Raw genomic sequence first — 14,002 nt, 5'->3', positions numbered from 1 at the left:
TACACTCCTCATTAAAAGTTAGGGATGCATACATTTGAACTTCTTTAAAATCTTCAGTGTTTACTGATGTTCTCTAACAAGAAACTGAACAGCAAAATCACCTTTCTGCGACTCTTCCAGCCTGATGCAACCTGCTCGTAAAACTAAGCCACGGGTGTTGAACTTGTTTTCATTAAGGGCCACGTCGTAGTTATGGCTTCTAACCGCAAATAATATACAAATTTGCCTCTGCATTTGATTATTATATTTTTTTTTATGTACACTGTAAAAAAAAAAAGTAGATTTTACAGTAAAAACTGGCAACTCACTCATTTTACCGTAAAATGTACAGTGTTTTTTCCCCCAACATATTATGGTAAATAGAACAACAATACCACTGTTTTTTACGGACAAAAAGCCTGGCAGCTTAGCCACCAGAATTTTGCTGTAAAATTTACGATGGTTTTGATAACACATTACTGTTAAAAGAAAAACAGTACCAATGTTTTTTTGTTTTCTTTTAATTTTGACAACTGAGTTGTTAGTTTTATACTACAAAAAAATGTGGTAGCTTTTTTACATTTACAGTAATATACTGTAAAAACAACAACCTTAGATTTTATGGTAAAAGACTGGTAGCTCAGTCGACAGAATTTTACCAAAAAAAAACAGTAGTTGAGTTTTTTTTTAAATTTATAATAATATGCAGTGAAAACCAAGGTAAATGTTACTGTAAAATCTGTTGTCATTTTTACAGTGTACAATATGATGGATATCTTGCTTTGCAATCATAAGTCAAGCTGATACTTATATTTTGACCAAAAATTGTTTGGAAAATATGATAATATAATATTTGTTGCAGTATTGGATGATAATAAAGTTTAAATGCTATGCAATTTAATGCAGTATATAATTTCTCTGTCAAAATGGAAATACATTAAGAAAAAAAGAAAAAAGGTACTTTGACGCATGTTATTTCCAGCCATTCCCGGGCCATATAAAAGGTTAAGAACCTCTGCCCAAGCTCAGCGGCCACTTCCCTTTGAGAACTTCCTGTTTGAAAACTGGCAAAGGCGAGCAGTGATTGGCAAGCTACTTGGAAAATGTAGTAAGATAAGCTACAAGTTCCCCTCCATGAAATGCAGCTAAGCTACAGGGGAAGCTATCCCGAGAATTGTAGCAAGGTACACTACAAGCTACACAACAAAAGTAGCTTGCTACATCAAAGCTACATTTAACAGCATTTACAATGTTAATGTAACTGAGAGTGTACAAATGGTCTCAATAAGAGTCCGTTACTATTAACGATCTGTCATTTAGCTGGGGACACCCTAAAACTCCCGCACTCCACTGTATGTATTTATATATATATTGTATTTTTTTAATTTTTTTAATTACCGGTAAATCAACATAAAAAAACACAAGATACACTTACAACTAGTGCACCAACCCAAAAAAAACCAACTCCCTCCCCCATCCACACTCACCCACACAAAAGGGGTTGTGTCTTTCTGTTCTCAATATTCTGGTTCCTACAATATAAAACAAAACAGTCTGCAAGGGATACAGTCCTTGAAGCACACATGGTTGTGCGTGCTGCTGGTCCACTTACATTTTCATTAATTACTATTTTCTATGTAATTGTTTTTATATTGTTTTATTTATGTATTTATTTAGTCTGCCTTTTCTTTGGCCCACCCCTATAAAGTTATTAATTTTCTCTGCCCACAGTAAAAAACATTATCTATCTATATCTTGATACAAAAAAAACCCAATAACTTGTGTGTTGTTTTGGAACAGTTGGTAATGGTTATGTGCAGTACTACTTTTAATGAACTTAACTTAACTTAATGTCGAGTAAACTAAAAACTAAGGGTTTGGGCATTGTTTTCTCTAAATGCATACATTTGTCCAAATATAGCTAAGTACACACATTATTGCGGGGTTCCTGCACGTCGTCTCTAATCTGCGGGAGAGAATCCCTCTGCCATGTTCAAGTATGTTTTTTTTTTGGGTCATCAGCTTGAAGCATCCCTCTGTCTCTGACTCCCTCGTCATCATGTGACATGAGTGTGCGATTTTGCTTACTAGTTTTGATGACCCGCCTTATCTTGCCTCTGTTTCGCCCTAACCTTAGTCAATTGTGACTCATCATACAAACACCAACCAATCATTATGGATTTTCTCCGTATGTATAGATGTTCTCATTCATACAGATCATTGTATTTTCTCCATATTTTTGGGGGACCTGGATTCGGAGTCCATTTTCTCTCTTTGTAGCTTGTAGTTTGATGTAAGCTACCTAGCTACATGGGTCTAAATGTAGCTGAGCTACAGGAAAAGCTACTTGTTAAAAAAGTAGCTAAGCTACTGGAAAAGGTAGTTAAGCTACGTAGCTTAGCTACATGTAGCTTGTTACTGCCCATCGATGAAAATGAGGCACTATTGATACATTTTAGGTGTTGTCTTGGTCTCATGAGATCCAAATATGAACAGCAGTGAAGAGGACTGTTTGAATACCAATTGTAATTGAACCATGCAGGGAATTTATTGGCTAATTCATGGATCTCTTTAGGTCCTTGATATAACAGCAGGTTGTGCAAAAACTCCTGAAACATCGAACAGTTGGATGTTCAAAAGAGAATAATTCTTCTAACTTTGTATAACAAATACGCACTTTAAGAGTTGGTAAACATCCTTCAGCTACACGGCAAGGGACACCTGAACTGTGCTTTAATTGCTCTTACACGCCAACAGAGCAGCAGGTTGTGCAGATTAAATGAAATTGAACCTCGGCGGTGGAGCGGGAGTAATTAAAGATAACGAAGGACTCTCCCTGCCTGGAGTCCCCGGAGGGTTGCTGCCTTTTTGCCTGTGTCAGTCATTTGGGGGAAGGCTTTTTAGAAGACACAACAATCCACCAAGCATGGTGACACTGAAACAATGGCGGCATTAAAACACACACCAAACCTAAACCTTATCGTTCCCTCCCTTCTGCCTCCTTTTTGTCCCCCTGCCTCTTTCTTCTCACGCGTGTTCAAAAGCACGCCGCGTTATTGTACATTTTCAAGGCGCACTACACCTTCCAAATATTCTCTATGGCGCCGCAAAGCGATTCCACCTTTGTTGACCCATATCCCAGGTAAGCTCGTGAGCCTCTTAAATGTAACACCTTGACACCACTGCATTCATCCAGGAATAGAGGATTGAATTGATGACTCAGCAGCCAGCGAGCAGTGAACACACCACATCTCATCCCTGAGGCGGGGTTTACGCACCTCTATGAGAAAATGGGAAAATGATGGAAAAAAGTGGCGTTTTTTGGATTTCTTTTCAAGCAAATGTGCAATATTGTGGACAAGATAGTGGTTCACCGGATGACTCCGATATGTGCCTTTGTAATTTAATGTTAAATGAAAGGCAGAGGTATAAGCGCAGGGGTGTCCAAAGTGTGGCCCGGGGGGCAGTTTGTGGCTTGCCGCTCAAGGTTAGTTGGCCTGGAGAAAATTGTCAAAATAAAATCAAACCAAAAAAAGTGTAAGTAAATAATAAATGGGTTATACTTGTATAGCGCTTTTCTACCTTCAAGGTACTCAAAGCACTTTGACAGTATTTCCACATTCACCCATTCACACACCCATTCACACACTGATGGCAGGAGCTGCCATGCAAGGCGCTAACCTGCAGCCATCAGGAGCAAGGGTGAAGTGTCTTGCCCAAGGACACAACGGACGTGACTAGGATGGTAGAAGGTGGGGATCGAACCCCAGTAACCAGCAACCCTCCGATTGCTGGCACGGCCACTCTACCAACTTCGCCACGCCGCCCCTTAAAACGATGTAATGAGGAAAAGCTGACATGTTGATACTAATAACTGATAATAATAGGCTTTGTAACCTACCACACAAACCAGATGTCAAAATATATTTTTTTAAACATCAGATTAATCGCACTTGTGAATTTGGATTAATCATGATTAATCACAGGTTATGACAAATGCAATCTTATCAGAATATCACAAAGGAACATGTCTTAAATGTTTACCTTCAATGCACTTTGTGACGATCTGTCACGTCAGTTTCTGTGTTACCGTAATTTCCTGGTCAGTGCTCTTCTCTTAGTTCCACTTCTTGCCTGTCTCTCCTGTTTTTAAGTCTGTAAAGCATTTTGTGTTGCATTTATTTTATGTATGAATGGCGCTTTATAAATAAAGTTTGATTGATTGATAAATCATCTAAAGTTCCGTCACGGTTGACTTTGTTCCAACGCTTGCGTTGACCTGATTACTGACCGTTAAAGGCCTACTGAAAGCCACTACTACCGACCACGCAGTCTGATAGTTTATATATCAATGATGAAATCTTAACATTGCAACACATGCCAATACGGCCGGGTTAACTTATAAAGTGACATTTTAAAATTCCCGGGAAATATCCGGCTGAAGCGTCGCGGTATGATGACGTATGCGCGTGACGAAGTCCGAGTAACGGAAGTTATGGTACCCCGTAGAATCCTATACAAAAAGCTCTGTTTCATTTCATAATTCCACAGTATTTTGGACATCTTTTGCAATTTGTTTAATGAACAATGAAGGATGCAAAGAAGACAGTTGTAGGTGGGATCAGTGAATTAGCAGCGGACTACAGCAACACAACCAGGAGGACTTTGTTGGAGCGCTAGCCGCGCTAGCCGCCGACTTCACCTTGACTTCATACGTCTCCGGGCCGCCAAACGCATCGGGTGAAGTCCTTCGTCCTTCTGCCGATCGCTGGAACGCAGGTGAGCACGGGTGTTGATGAGCAAATGAGGGCTGGCTGGCGTAGGTGGAGAGCTAATGTTTTTAGCATAGCTCTGTGCAATTCCGGTTGCTAAGTTAGCTTCAATGGCGTCCTTAGCACAGCATTGTTAACCTTCGCCAGCCTGGAAAGCATTAACCGTGTATTTACATGTCCACGGTTTAATAGTATTGTTGATCTTCTATCTATACTTCCAGTCAGGGGTTTATTTCTTTTGTTTCTATATGCAGTTAAAGCAAGATGCTATCACGTTAGCTCGTAGCTAAAGCATTTCGCCGATGTATTGTCGTGGAGATAAAAGGCACTGAATGTCCATTTCGCGTTCTCGTCTCTCATTTTCAAGAGGATATAGTATCCGAGGTGGTTTAAAATACAAATCTGTGATCCACAATAGAAAAAGGAGAGTGTGGAATCCAATGAGCCAGCTTGTACCTAAGTTACGGTCAGAGCGAAAAAAGATACGTCCATCACTGTCTCTCAAGTCCTTCACTGTAACGTTCCTCATCTACGAATCTTTCATCCTCGCTCAAATTAATGGGGTAATCATCACTTTCTTGGTCCGAATCTCTCTCGCTCCATTGTAAACAACGGGGAATTGTGAGGAATACTAGCTCCTGTGACGTCACGCTACTTCCGGTACAGGCAAGGCTTTTTTTTATCAGCGAGCAAAAGTTGCCAACTTTATCGTCGATTTTCTCTACTAAATCCTTTCAGCAAAAATATGGCAATATCACGAAATGATCAAGTATGACACATAGAATGGATCTGCTATTCCCGTTTAAATAAAAAAAAAATCATTTCAGTAGGCCTTTAAACAACCTGTGCCGCCCCGCAGGTAACCATCTGCGGCAGGGCCGGCCCATGGCATAGGCCGTATAGGCAAATGAAGGGCGCCGTCCATGAGGGGGCGCCACGCCAGTACCACAAATGTTGGAGACATTTTTTTATTTTATTTCTAATACAAAAAATAATCCCACGTTAATTAAAATGCAATGTAAAGCCTATTTAAAAGAAATATTATTTGTTACAACATTACGCCCCCCCCGACCCCCCGCACGGTGCGCCCCCTCCGTATCATGACTCTTTTTGGACGTCACCACATCAAAAAATCAACACAAGATGTCAAAACGGCCAAAATTGTCAGGTGCCCAGAGAAGAAAAAAGAGAAAGGAATAGGAGGAGAAACGAGAAAAAGACAGAGGTAGCAGGTAGGTAACGTTATAGCCTACATTAAATTATTTGTCTGTTACAGAATGTGATAGTAACCTGGCTTTAAGACATGATTCGGCAATTGCTAATCAATAAATAGCTAGTTCTGTTTTAACGTCGGGTTAATATTGTGGAGGGGGCTAAATTGTTATGGAAAATAATAATGTAACGTTAGGTAATTACAGTACTCCCTGGTGTACAGTAATTTGTAAGTCATTCTAGTTAATGCAATATTAAAAAGCACAAATAGAGAACTCTGTTGGATCCCCTTTTTTTGTAATGAAGTTGTTAAAGTCATACTGGTTTGATATCTTGTTTTGTGCAGTGCCTTATTTATATTGTATTTTTAATTTATTTTATGCAACTTGTTGACACGTTTTATTTTGTGTTCATGTATGTAAAAAATATTGTATTTCATATATTTATTTTTCATTTTTTGTATTCATTTATTTATTCATGCGTGGTAGATTTCATTCACCAGCAGTTACAAAGAAGTGGCCAGCTGTGTGGATATAGGTGGATGTACACTAAATGCAAGGAGGATGGATTACACGTCAAGAAAGAAGAGGTGCGCTTAATTCTTAAAGAACTTGACCCAAGGGGTGTTGAACTCAGAGGAAGGAGACGGCTCCATCGTCGAAACTATTTCGCAAAAGGGCCCAATTATATTTGGCACTTTGACTCTTATGACAAACTGAAACCATTTGGTATCTGTATAAACGGCTGTATTGACGGATTTTCCCGGAAAATTATCTGGATGAATGCATTTACGACCAGCAGTGACCCAACAGTCATTGGAGGCCAGGGCCGGCCCGTGGCATAGGCCGTATAGGCAAATGCTAAGGGCGCCGTCCATCAGGGGGCGCCAAGCCAGTGCCACAAATGTTGGAGAAAAAAAAAAAAAAATTGGTACCATTATTTCTAAATACAAAAAATAATCCCACGTTAATTACAATGCAAAGTAAAGCCTATTTAATAGAAATATTATTTGTTACAACATTACCCCCCCCCCCCCCCCCCACGGTGCGCCCCCTCCCTTCCCGTATCATGACTCTTACCACATCAAAAAATCAACACAATATGTCAAAACGGCCAAAACTGTCAGGTGCCCAGGGAATAAAAAATAGAAAAGAAGAGGAGAAACGAGAAAAAGACAGAGGTAGCAGGTAGGTAACGTTAGCTTACATTAAATTATTTGTCTGTTACAGAATGTGATAGTAACCTGGCTTTTTAGCATTAAGCTAATGTTACATGATTCGGCAATTGCTAATCAATAAATAGCTAGTTCTGTTTTAACGTCGGGTTAATATTGTGGAGGGGGCTAAATTGTTATGGAAAATAATAATGTAACGTTAGGTAATTACAGTACTCCCTGGTGTACAGTAATTTGTAAGTCATTCTAGTTAATGCAATATTAAAAAGCACAAATAGAGAACTCTGTTGGATCCCCTTTTTTTGTAATGAAGTTGTTAAAGTCATACTGGTTTGATATCTTGTTTTGTGCAGTGCCTTATTTATATTGTATTTTTAATTCATTTTATGCAACTTGTTGACACGTTTTATTTTGTGTTTATGTATGTAAAAAATATTGTATTTCATATATTAATTTTTTATTTTTTGTATTCATTTATTTATTCATATTTTTTTAAATCTTTTTAACTATTCTGATTGTTAATTTGCTTTCTTTAAGTAAAAAAAAGGTCAAAGACAAAGCTATTCGGTTTCTTGTGAGTATATACACTTCACTGCCGATGTGGGGGGGCGCCTATATGGCGTCACACTGGTACTAATGTGGCGCCATAGGCGCCACCTAAAATCTTGCCTAGGGCGCCAGATTGGTTAGGGCCAGGCCTGATCTGCGGTTACGGTACAAGAGCATGCACGGTCAAAATAAATGGCACAACCAATTTGCGATTAATGCATTTTTTGGTGATTAATCACATGAGTTAGCTTGTTATTTTGACATTAGTTTTTTTAGTATTTTTTTTAACAAGATGAAAACATTTAAATGATCTTTGCATTCTTAGAATTTTCAGTATGCTGCCCTCTGTAAAAAAAACAAAAAACTTTAGACACCCCTGATATAGAGTAACAGAGTACATTTCATGTCTGAATAGTTACTGTTACTGTTGACAATCACACTTTTTACTTTCCGGCCAAAGACACAAGTATTGCATGCCTGCTAAAAGTGTTATATGTGGGTATTATGACAGACCATATCAAAAAAATGTATTATATTTTAAAGGTTTTCACAAAATAATAATAATAAGAATGAACACAGGATTTAGGCTTTACAATATGTCAATAAATCAATCAATGTTTATTTATACAGCCCTAAATCACAAGTGTCTCAAAGGGCTGCACAAGCCACAACGACATCCTCGGTACAGAGCCCACATAAGGGCAAGGAAAAACTCACCCCAGTGGTACGTCGATGGGAATGACTATGAGAAACCTTGGAGAGGACCGCATATGTGGGTAACCCCCACCCCCTCTAGGGATATGTACCCTGAATTATAAAACAATGACTACAATGAGTGACTGAACATTCCCCCCTTGACCTTGTACACATTTTGCAATCAAGCAAAAACGCAGCAGAAATGTGACAAAAAACTAACTGTAAAAAATAAAAAAAAACAGCCACATGTCCGATGAAATTAGGGCTGTCAAAGTTAATGCTGTAACTCATGTGATCAACCACAAAACATTATTGTATTAATCATGCAGATTAATGGTGCAATGTATTTTGAGTGCTCATGCTCCTTTTCCTTAACTGTGGATGGTCACCTTAAAGGTGTGTGCAGTTTTACGGCCAGTGATCAGGTCAATGCAAATGTCGGTGCACAGATGAGTGAGAGACTTTAACTGGTGCGCTCCCGGGCAAATTTCACGGGCGGCGTGGCGCAGTTGGGAGAGTGGCCGTGCCAGCAACCTGAGGGTTCCTGGTTCGATCCCCACCTTCTACCAACCAAGTCACGTACGTTGTGTCCTTGAGCAAGACACTTCACCCTTGCTCCTGATGGATCGTGGTAAGCGCCTTGCATGGCAGTTCCCGCCATCAGTGTGTGAATGAGTGAATGTGGAAATAGTGTCATAGCGCTTTGAGTACCTTGAAGGTAGAAAAGCGCTATACAAGTATTACCCACCCATAACCCATTCAAAATACACCCAATGGCAAATTAGATAAAACTGTTGCAAAATGTTGATTAAATAAATAATTCAAGTAAAACATTAAAAAAATTAAAACGAGTTTGAACACAAGTAATTTAACTGCGATAATCAAAATACAACAGTGTGATTAATCCAATTAGAAAATGTAATTGTTTGACACCACTACATAAACTATAACCTGACTCTCGCCAGATCCTTGTAGTTCGCTGAGGTCCACACAAGGATCTGGGACTTCTCAAAAGGAGATGTATTTCAGAAGGCGGGGCCTTGTAAAAAAAAAAAAATTGTATGTGATTGGATAAACCACTTGTCCGTTATCTTGAATGACGTGCTACTTCCACCACTCACATCCAAATCAACCCGTGACGCTGATGAGAGCGACGCTGGGAAATCCAAAACACAACAGCTGACGTATTGGATAACGACGGAGCGAAAAGTTTGAGGACTTTTACTGAAACAACGCAGCAATGTCGATGTCGTTTATGCAAAGAAAATATGCAGAATCAATGTCAGCACACGACTCCTCGCTGCGTGTCGCCTTTGTTGTTTGAATCAAACTGTCACTTCGGCGCTACGTCACATTTATGAAATCCTGCCCGGCGATCCTGATTGGTTCATTTTTTTTTTGCTATCTTGAAGGAGTTTGCATGGCCCTCGAGCCCAGATCCTTGTGCGGAGCTCAGCGAACTACAAGGATCTGGCGAGAGTCAGGTTAAATAAACTATACATTTTTTTCAAAACTTTGTAAATATTGCTTCTTTATCCCTCTTTTGTCCCACAGGCTCCATCCAGCTTCCCCCGATTATGCTTTGTATCAAATCGTCTGTCACAGAGTCGTTGTGATTACCGTAATGACCCATATATTGCTTCAGAAACGATTTGAATTTATTTGACAGTTCAAGATTTGCAGTCATTTAAAAACAGTATTGCAAAACATTTTGTCAGCTGCAGCTTTGACGTTTAAGGTTTAATTTAAAATACTTTGGAAGTGTTTGGGGGGCAGGATTTAGAAGCTCGGCGGACAATAGCTTGCCTATGTCTGGATTAGTAAAGTAGTTGAATCTTAAATGGGGCATCTATGTATGGTTTGAATGTTCTAATACAACCTTAAACAACTCCAAGCATCCCTCGCTCGCCCGGGGGTGCCCAAGCTTTTGGCCCCCAAGGGCCAAAGTGAAAATGTGCCTGTTATGCGTACAACAGCACCATGAGTGAGGAATTCAGCCCCATGCCACAATACTGTATTTAAAGATGTGGAGATCATCAAGTTCAATATATGGCAATTAATTAGACGTGTGAACATACCTTCAATAATTGTGTGAGCTTGAAAGATGTCAATATGAATACAGTATGTATTCAGTTTGGGTAGCCACCCCTTGGCGGGACAAACAAAACGACTCGGCGGGACAAATTTGGTCACCTCCTAGCTGACTGGGGCTCGAGGCAGGGTCATCCCTGGAACCTGGTTGGAACAAACAACCATCCACACTATGGTCTGCAACGATTAATCGATTTATTTGACTAGGAAAAACGCTTCAGTGTATATTCCGTTGCCTTGATTAATCGTTCGAGAGTAACTAATAAAAATGGATAGAATCCGGACTGCACTAAGTACCTCGAAGTTTTAATACACAAACATAGTTTTTGCACCGCCTTTGCAATTGCGCGCACATGAGAACGATGGTATGTGGGTTCCATGATCTGTGTGGCGGCCACAAGTTTTAAAACTATTTTATTTGATCAATACTCACATTATTTCAATGTTGAAGAAGAAAAAGTGTTGTTCATTTAAACTATTTTCCCCAAAATAGACTATGTGGGTCGAGTCTAAAGTGTGTTTTGTCCAATTATTTGATTAACCCAACAAACTAATCGATAGATTCCTCAATTTTCCCCAAATTCTCTGACCTGGCGAGTTCCTCAGGACTCGAATCTGCCACTGACCAGCAGATTTAACCTGTTTTACCACAACTATGTAGATGACACTCAGATTTATGTGTCACTGACATGGTGAACGTCGGCCTGTTGATTCACTTTCTTCAGCTAATTTCTTCAGACACAATTGAAATCATTGTCTGTGGCCCACAAAAGCAAGCGACCCAATAGTAGTTACCTTGAGACCCTCTTCCTGAAACCTTATAATCACGGTAGAAATCTAGGGGTAATAATGGACTTAGACTTGAACTTTACAAGGCACATTAAGTCACTAACATCAGCAGCTTTTTATCACTTAAAAACATCGCCAAAAATCAGAGGAATAGTGTCCAAAGCAGACCTAGAAAGATAAAGTTATGCCTTCCTTTCCAGTGGGTTAGATTACTCTAATGGCCTTCTCACTATAGGCTCTCTAAACGTCCAGAATGCTGCTGCTCGAGTCCTGACTATAGTACAAGGGAATATGACCATATTAGTCCAGTGCTTAGGTCACTCCACTGGCTTCCTGTTACTCAGAGAATGCTGCTGCTCGAGTCCTGACTATAGTACAAGGGAATATGACCATATTAGTCCAGTGCTTAGGTCACTCCACTGGCTTCCTGTTACTCAGAGAATATACTTTCAAACAGCTCTGCTTGTGTAAAAAAGTTAAAGTACCAATGATTGTCACACACACACTAAGGTGTGCCAAACTTATTCTCTGCATTTGACCCATCACCCTTGATCACCCCCTGGGAGGTGAGGGGAGCAGTGGGCAGCAGCGGGAATCATTTTTGGTGATTTAACCCCCAATTCCAACCCTTGATGCTGTGCAAAAGTATATATCTTTGACATATTAGAACCATATGAACCATCTCGGCCTCTGAGAACCTCAAGGAGGGGTCTCTTGTTGGTGCCCAGCACAGTCAAGAAGAAACATGGTGAGGCTGTCTTTTATGTTCCTAAAATCTGGAATAGTCTTTCAGCAGATGTGAGACAGGCCTCAACGTTGGCAATGATCAAATCTAGGCTGAAAACACTTGTATTTAAAGGCCTACTGAAACCCACTACTACCGACCACGCAGTCTGATAGTTTATATATCAATGATGAAATCTTAACATTATAACACATGCCAATACGGCCGGGTTAACTTATAAAGTGACATTTTAAATTTGCCGCTAAACTTCCGGTTCGAAACGCCTCTGAGGATGACGTATGCGCGTGACGTAGCCCGGCGAACACGGGTATGCCTTCCACATTGAAGCCAATACGAAAAAGCTCTGTTTTCATTTCATAATTCCACAGTATTCTGGACATCTGTGTTCGTGAATCTGTTGCAATCATGTTCATTGCATTATGGAGAAGGAAGCTGAGCAAGCAAAGAAGAAAGTTGTCGGTGCGAAATGGACGTATTTTTCGAACGTAGTCAGCAACAACAGTACACAGCCGGCGCTTCTTTGTTTACATTCCCGAAAGATGCAGTCAAGATGGAAGAACTCGGATAACAGAGACTCTAACCAGGAGGACTTTTGACTTCGATACACAGACGCCTGTAGAGAACTGGGACAACACAGACTCTTACCAGGATTACTTTGATTTGGATGACAAAGACGCAGACGTGCTACTGTGAGTATGCAGCTTTGGCTTCTAAACATTTGATCGCTTGACCGTATGTGCGCAACTTTTTTTTGCGTATGTACGTAACTTTTTAAAAATATATAAGCTTTATGAACCTTGGGTTAGGTGAACGGTCTTTTGGGCTGAGTGATTGTGTGTGTTGATCAGGTGTTTGAATTGTATTGGCGTGTTCTATGGAGCTAGGAGCTAGCAGAGGAGCTAGGAGCTAGCGTAACAAACACGCAGGTGTTTTTATGCAGGATTAATTTGTGGCATATTAAATATAAGCCTGGTTGTGTTGTGGCTAATAGAGTATATATATGTCTTGTGTTTATTTACTGTTTTAGCCATTCCCAGCTGAATATCAGGTCCCACCCGCCTCTCACAGCATCTTCCCTATCTGAATAGCTTCAACTCCCCACTAGTCCTTCACTTGCACTTTACTCATCCACAAATCTTTCATCCTCGCTCAAATTAATGGGGAAATTGTCGCTTTCTCGGTCCGAATCTCTCTCACTTCATGCGGCCATCATTGTAAACAATAGGGAACTTTGCGTATATGTTCAACTGACTACGTCACGCTACTTCCGGTAGGGGCAAGCCTTTTTTTTAATCAGATACCAAAAGTTGCAATCTTTATCGTCGTTGTTCTATACTAAATCCTTTCAGCAAAAATATGGCAATATCGCGAAATGATCAAGTATGACACATAGAATAGATCTGCTATCCCCGTTTAAATAAAAAAAATTCATTTCAGTAGGCCTTTAATTCTCCAGATGACAACTGAAAGTATTTTATTTACACTCTTTGGTTTTTATTTGAATTAGAATTGTTTTATGGTGATTATATTTCATGATTTTAATTCAAATTATGATTGATTTAATTTTTTCATTATTTTTATGTAAAGCACTTAGAATTGCTTTGTGTGAGAATTGTGCTCTAAATTGGCCTTGACTAAATCCCCATTTACATTCACACTATATCGTCCGCCTATAACCCCCTAATTAGTTTAACATAAACTGGAGTAGCAACAAGTATTTTGTTCATACCTCAACGTATCTAATATTACAAACGGTCGCTATCATTTGAAAGAGGGGTTGAATGAGTGTATTTAAGTTACAGTGTCCTCTTGTGGCCAAAGATGGAAATTGCCTGTGAAAACTTTCAAGACTGTGGGATACCCCGGAAATCTGTTCTAGTATTTCCAGAATAAAATTTACTAGCATTAGCCACGTCAGCTGCTGCCTCATTCCAACTCATTTAGAGACATAATCGCAATATTAATCAAATTCGACGCTTTAATAAACTGAAATGT

At 39.7% G+C, this 14,002-nt stretch overlaps 1 protein-coding gene across 1 annotated transcript in view; it reads right to left on the bottom strand.

The window, feature by feature from the left end:
* gucy2f (guanylate cyclase 2F, retinal) overlaps positions 1–14,002 on the bottom strand; it is a 71,901-nt gene that overhangs the window by 45,295 nt on the left and 12,604 nt on the right. The gene's annotated exons all lie outside the window — the stretch shown is intronic.

Source organism: Entelurus aequoreus, linkage group LG10 (genome assembly GCF_033978785.1).
Source record: "Entelurus aequoreus isolate RoL-2023_Sb linkage group LG10, RoL_Eaeq_v1.1, whole genome shotgun sequence".
Classification (NCBI taxonomy): domain Eukaryota; kingdom Metazoa; phylum Chordata; class Actinopteri; order Syngnathiformes; family Syngnathidae; genus Entelurus; species Entelurus aequoreus.
Note: the sequence above shows the minus strand (reverse complement) of the source record. Positions and strands in the feature narration are given on the sequence as shown.